Source organism: Pinus tabuliformis, chromosome 8 (assembly GCF_031772625.1).
Source record: "Pinus tabuliformis cultivar Carrire ecotype Pingquan chromosome 8, CPIR1, whole genome shotgun sequence".
In the NCBI taxonomy this organism is placed as follows: Eukaryota; Viridiplantae; Streptophyta; class Pinopsida; order Pinales; family Pinaceae; genus Pinus; species Pinus tabuliformis.
Genome location: NC_142294.1, coordinates 571,772,384 through 571,779,909, shown reverse-complemented (window position 1 = coordinate 571,779,909; position 7,526 = coordinate 571,772,384). Strand labels below are relative to the sequence as shown.

Sequence of the window (7,526 nt, the reverse complement as noted above, 5' to 3'; positions counted from 1 at the left end):
AAATTGATAAAAAAGGGGTTTTTAATAAAATGATGGGGTTTTTCTGGGCTGCATGGAGCAAAGAAACAGCTTGAACAGAGAAATGTAATCAAAAACACAGATTGTCTCCTGAGGCAAGGTAGGCAAGAAAGTTTAACATCAAATTGAGATTAAATGGAATGGCAAGACTGCTGAGGAGCTGACAAGGGCATGGAGGATGAATCCTCGTCAAACAGAAGACAACATTAAATATGAACAAACTTAAAGGCAGAGCATACAAAATATGAATTCTACCTCAACACTTCATTTGTTCAATTGGAAATGATCATGAAATGAAATGAACACATAACAGGCTATACATGAAACAAAGGAGGACACAAATGTTAAATCTCATACCACATGAATCTCAGAAGCCAGAGCTGTGTATTTTCATTAAAATATCTGTCAAAGACTGTATAATGGAAGCTCTGTTTTCTCTTACACGCACACCTCTCAGAATTCTCTCCCCCTCCAAAAATCTCTTACAAATGATTTTTTAATACATTAAATAAACGCTGCTATGGGAAAAACAAATCGACCCCAAAACAGGGGCGTTGTTTCACCTGCAGTTACAAAAATAGAGATAGAGTCATTTCTTTATTCTAAAACAGGAGATCGTCCCCCTTAAAATCCTCTGATGGCTAATTAAGAGATAAATGCTGGGGCGCAGATCCCTTTGAATCATTAACTGAAGTCTTGAAATAGGAATCGAATCCTATGTCTTCTGCTATTTTGGCTCCGTTTGAATAGCGCTCTGTTGTATGCCTTGATTCGGATAGGATACGCAAAGCGTTCATTGGACCAGTCTTGAAGCAATGTTATGGTGCATGGACCAGCGTATTGGAGAGCGTCAATTTGCAAATGTTTTCTCACATATTTGGCAGCATGCTCACTCATTATCGCTTGGGTTTGGCATATTATTACTTGCAGTTGGCTTATCGATTCCTTTGTACCCGCGATGGCAAACCAATTGCAGCTGACACCTATGAAATATATCAATGTTTTTGATTATTTGAAGTGTTCCCCTTCATTTGCAATGGCAGGGAAAAGACCTGATGCCTGATCACAAAGTAGCACATAATGGCCAATGTCGTAAGCATAATTGATCCACCTACTAAAGTCACGGAAATTGCTGCCCACTTGGAACGTTGATCCACAACAACGTAAGCTAAGGGAATAAAAGACACAGAAATGCAAATAGAGGCCAGCCACATTAGTTTGTTAATTACAATAACCACCTGCTTTTGAGCCTTGGTTTCCCATGCAACTAGCGATATCGGAACCACCACAACAGCCAGTGATACGAATAATGCCAGTGAATCAAAGATGACAAATATTTGAAATGCTATCTTGTGGGCTACAAGGGCTTCACCAGCATTTGGGCCCGCGCCCATATATTGACCAGGCACAGTAAATAATGCCACAAAAGCAATTGCGGCAATAAGAACAGCAACAACCGTCATGGAATTTGTGGCGTTCAGTATCCCCTCTCTATACATTTTTCTTAATTTCTTTGCAATTCCAGTAACTCGTTTATCTGTTGTCACTGTCTGCATAAGTTGTGTATGTACACCATGCTTTATATCACTGACAGTCTTTGTGAGTTCTCTTGTATCCTTAGGTTGGTTTATGTTTTTGGCACTCTCAGCTCCTGCGTCTTTCAAGGCGTCTTTGATTTCTGATGCATGTTCTGCACATGGAAACTTCTCTGCAATATCCAGAGCAGTTTCTTTTAACTTGTTAACCACATTAACATTGATGTCTGGGCACGACAGTAGCTCTTTCACTATCTTCATTAGTAGGCCCAGCTAGAACTAGGATAGAACGCTCCTTGTGGAAACAACAACAAGATATACCTAATGGATGTTGTTGTCTTAGTTTCAACTGTTGAGTGGGTTTGTTGTTCAAGAGATTAACTGCACTATTTTCCTCATCAATTACAATCCACTGGAAAATGCAATCTGACGTAATAACCATAATCCTATACCCATCAGATATCTTTGCACTAATATACTCCCAGACAAACAACCCAACAATTCTTCCTGTCGCTTGTAAATGGCACTTTGAAATCTCCCTCAGCTCTTCTTCATTTGATTTTAGAAAATATATAATATCTGAGTTATCATATACTACAAGAATGTTCCAGTGATCCACCCAAACGCCGTGCAACAACACCTTGGATTCAGGCAAATCAGAAAAGGTTTGAAAAGCTCTTGTGAAGTTGTCATCTTTCCTTAAAATTGTGATCTCATTTTTTACCAAGACTGCAAGGTATTCGCCACTTGCCGAAAAAACAATTGATCTTCCCCCTACCCTCAAGCAAGTGCTCTTTACTAGCTAACCAACCAATACTGAATAGTCTCAGCCCTCTGATAGGAAACCAGGGGAAGATACTTCTATGGTTACGATTAATTTCTTCATCCTTTATACAAGAAGCATCCACGAGTCCAGAATACTTTTGAGCATGATATTGTGTTGCAAATAATGTTCTCGAATGAGATTTCTTTGAAGATGCCATCCTAATATTCTACCGTTAATTCATCCAATGGTTGCTCAAGAAGTAAATAAGAAACCCTCCATGAAGTATTCACTGAGATGCCGAGACACTGTGGAGATTGTGACACCGTTCGCTTCTCTGCTTAGAACCACTTGAGGCTTCCTCGTAGTCAAAGTAATTTCTGGGACATTTTTTATTCCAACAAAAATCAATTTATTTCAGTAGTTTCCAATGGCACCTTTATCAAAAATAAAGTCACAGATGCATCTATTCTTCCCTGTCGAACATATACAGATTTGATTTCCATTTGATCTGGCAACTGAAATGCTAACCACACTTGAGATACCATGGGCTCCTTTAAATGAGCAAAATGTTTGAAACTTCTCTGGCATAATTGAGTTTTCAAGATCGATCAATCTCACTGGAAATTCAAAAGCAACGATATTGCCCCGCTGATCACCACAAACAAGTAGCTGATCCACAAGGCTCACATCAATACATACAATGCGTGCCAAGAATGCTGATGTGAAATCAACAACTAAAGATGCCTGATACTCTTTTGATGGATCCCCTCCAACCATTGACTTCTCTAAATGTGTACTCCAACCTCCACAATTTTAATCCTCCTTTTGGATCTGTTGTAAAAACATGCCTATGCCCTAAGGACTTGCACCAGTAAATTCCAAGAAGTTGCCTCTCTCTTTCAGCAGACCAAGTAAAAGAGCATGGGTTTTCATGATTAATATTACTAGATACAAGTTGCACAACAGTCACTCTTCCTTTGCCACCTGTCAAATTTGACTCTGACAGAGGACTTTGAGAAGATGGAGTCTAACATCGGCTCCAATCGGGATGGCAACTGCCACTTTTTGGAGGTGCCAAGAACCGCAGAACTTTGGGAGAGCAAACAGTGCCTCCATCCATTGGGCAATGGAGTCCATTATTTCAACAAATCAACACAACTGAAGACTCAACTTATTAACTGGAAACTGACTGAATTGATTGAAAGACTAATTCAGCAAACTTCAAACTAAATTGTAATGAAACTGAAACAAAATGCTGCCTTTTGGCTGCTTATTTATTTACAAAGTCTACCCTACTTTGCTGTAAAAAACAATAGATCAGGTAATACTGAAATGCCAGATCAACTATTCAAGTAAACCTGAAAATGATGCCGCTCGGGAATGCTTCCACGAGGACACAGATGTAATTGCTGGCAGCCCTTCATGCACGTAATGAGCCTGGTCACGTACAAGACAGCCTGATCTATCAATCAAACTGAAAAACGTGTCCATGTATGTTGCCATTGGATCGCGGAAACTGGACTTTGTTGGCTGCCCCAACTCTGCAATACATACTTCCAGCTGCACACTGTCCATGTAAACATCTGTAGGCAATTCTATGATTTCTTGTTTCAATGGAGGAAGGATTTCCAAGAACATTTTAGGGTCTTGGAAATCATATGACTGGATCTGCTCATCTAAACACTGAATCTCCTTCTCAACTCTTTCAACAACTAATTCACAAACACGAGTTTTGGCTTCAAGAGGGAACTTTGGAGATTTCAAACATTGAAGCAAGGCACTGAAAAAATCTTCATTAATTTCAGAATCTGCTAACTGATTTCTTACTTCTTCTACAGAATCACACAGTGCAGGGTTTGCCACATACCCTACCATTGCATGAATGGATCAGCAAGCGTTGGACTGTCTGGATCGAGTTGGAGTCGCCAGGTGAATGTTTCAGCCTGCATATGTGTCTGACTGCTGTCCACCATCAGCATCCGATCTGCACTTTGTCATCCTTTACCGGGGAAGTCTTCCCCAGTATGGTCGCCAATATGTTAACGCTTGAGTTTGCCTCAGGCTGAAGAAGGCAAAACTCAAGGTAAAATCAAACCAAGCTCAGCCTCGTAGCTAGCCCTACGAGGACAGGAGAGGGCTCTCTCCAGTCTATCTCAGCAAAAAGTTTTCTAAAAGGGGCTGAGATGACTTTAAAAGAAACTGATTTTAGGCTAGTAAATTGATAAAAAAGGGTTTTTTAATAAAATGATTGGGTTTTTCTGGGCTGCATGGAGCTAAGAACAGCTTGAACAGAGAAATGTAATAAAAAACACAGATTGTCTCCTGAGGCAAGGTAGGCAAAAAAGTTTAACATCAAATTGAGATTATGGAATGGCAAGACTGCTGAGGAGCTGACAAGGGCATGGAGGATGAATCCTTGTCAAACAGAAGACAACATTAAATATGAACAAACTTAAAGGCAGAGCATACAAAAAATGAATTCTACCTTAACACTTCATTTGTTCAATTGGAAATGATCATGAAATGAAATGAACACATAACAGGCTATACATGAAACAAAGGAGGACACAAATGTTAAATCTCATACCACATGAATCTCAGAAGCCAGAGCTGTGTATTTTCATTAAAATCTCTGTCAAAGACTGTATAATGGAAGCTCTGTTTTCTCTTACACGCACACCTCTCAGAATTCTCTCCCCCTCCAAAAATCTCTTACAAATGATTTTTTAATACATTAAATAAACGCTGCTAGGGGAAAAACAAATCGACCCCAAAACAGGGGCGTTGTTTCACCTGCAGTTACAAAAATAGAGATAGAGTCATTTCTTTATTCTAAAACAGGAGATCGTCCCCCTTAAAATCCTCTGATGGCTAATTAAGAGATAAATGCTGGGGCGCAGATCCCTTTGAATCATTAACTGAAGTCTTGAAATAGGAATCGAATCCTATGTCTTCTGCTGTTTTGGCTCTGTTTGAATAGCGCTCTGTTGTATGCCTTGATTCGGATAGGATACGCAAAGCGTTCATTGGACCAGTCTTGAAGCAATGTTATGGTGCATGGACCAGCGTATTGGAGAGCGTCAATTTGCAAATGTTTTCTCACATATTTGGCAGCATGCTCACTCATTATCGCTTGGGTTTGGCATATTATTACTTGCAGTTGGCTTATCGATTCCTTTGTACCCGCGATGGCAAACCAATTGCAGCTGACACCTATGAAATATATCAATGTTTTTGATTATTTGAAGTGTTCCCCTTCATTTGCAATGGTAGGGAAAAGACCTGATGCCTGATCACAAAGTAGCACATAATGGCCAATGTCGTAAGCATAATTGATCCACCTACTAAAGTCACGGAAATTGCTGCCCACTTGGAACATTGATCCACAACAACGTAAGCTAAGGCAATAAAAGACACATAAATGCAAATAGAGGCCAGCCACATTAGTTTGTTAATTACAATAACCACCCGCTTTTGAGCCTTGGTTTCCCATGCAACTAGCGATATCGGAACCACCACAACAGCCAGTGATACGAATAATGCCAATGAATCAAAGATGACAAATATTTGAAATGCTATCTTGTGGGCTACAAGGGCTTCACCAGCATTTGGGCCCACGCCCATATATTGACCAGGCACTGTAAATAATGCCGCAAAAGCAAATGCGGCAATAAGAACAGCAACAACCGTCACGGAGTTTGTGGCGTTCAATATCCCCTCTCTATGCATTTTTCTTAATTTCTTTGCAATTCCAGTAACTCGTTTATCTGTTGTCACTGTCTGCATAAGTTGTGTATGTACACCATGCTTTATATCACTAACAGTATTTGTGAGTTCTCTTGTATCCTTAGGTTGGTTTATGTTTTTGGCACTCTCAGCTCCTGCGTCTTTCAAGGGGTCTTTGATTTCTGATGCGTGTTCTGCACATGGCAACTTCTCTGCAATATCTAGAGCAGTTTCTTTTAACTTGTTAACCACATTAACATTGATGTCTAGGCACGACAGTAGCTCTTTCACTATCTTCATTAGTAGGCCCAGCTAGAACTAGGATAGAACGCTCCTTGTGGAAACAGCAACAAGATATACCTAATGGATGTTGTTGTCTTAGTTTCAACTGTTGAGTGGGTTTGTTTTTCAAGAGATTAACTACACTATTTTTCTCATCAATTACAATCCACTGGAAAATGCAATCTGACGTAATAACCATAATCCTATACCCATCAGATATCTTTGCACTACTATACTCCTAGAAAAACAACCCAACAATTCTTCCTGCTGCTTGTAAATGGCACTTTGAAATCTCCCTCAGCTCTTCTTCATTTGATTTTAGAAAATATATAATATCTGAGTTATCAGATACTACAAGAATGTTCCAGTGATCCACCCAAACGCCGTGAAACAACACCTTGGATTCATGCAAAGCAGAAAAGGTTTGAAAAGCTCTTGTGAAGTTGTCATCTTTCCTTAAAATTGTGATCTCATTTTTTGCCAAGACTGCAAGGTATTCGCCACTTGCAGAAAAAACAATTGATCTTCCCCTACCCTCAAGCAAGTCCTCTTTAGTAGCTAACCAGCCAATACTGAATAGTCTCAGCCCTCTGATAGGAAACCAGGGGAAGATACTTCTATGGTTACGATTAATTTCTTTATCCTTTATACAAGAAGCATCCACGAGTCCAGAATACTTTTGAGCATGATATTGTGTTGCAAATAATGTTCTCGAATGATATTTCTTTGAAGATGCCATCCTAATATTCTACCGTTAATTCATCCAATGGTTGGTCAAGAAGTAAATAAGAAACCCTCCATGAAGTATTCACTGAGATGCCGAGACACTGTGGAGATTGTGACACCGTTCGCTTCTCTGCTTAGAACCACTTGAGGCTTCCTCGTAGTCAAAGTAATTTTTGGGACATTTTTTATTCCAGCAAAAATCAATTTATTTGAGTAGTTTCCAATGGCACCTTTATCAAAAATAAAGTCACAGATGCATCTATTCTTCCCTGTCGAACATATACAGATTTGATTTCCATTTGATCTGGCAACTGAAATGCTAACCACACTTGAGATACCATGGGCTCCTTTAAATGAGAAAAATGTTTGAAACTTCTCTAGCATAATTGAGTTTTCAAGATCGATCAATCTCACTGGAAATTCAAAAGCAATGATATTGCCCCGCTGATCACCACAAACAAGTAGCTGATCCA

At 39.6% G+C, this 7,526-nt stretch overlaps 1 pseudogene; it reads right to left on the bottom strand.

Moving 5' to 3' along the window:
* Nucleotides 1-5,544: 5,544 nt before the first annotated feature.
* On the bottom strand, nt 5,545-6,345 carry LOC149236753 (ankyrin repeat-containing protein At2g01680 pseudogene; annotated as a pseudogene).
* Nucleotides 6,346-7,526: the final 1,181 nt, after the last annotated feature.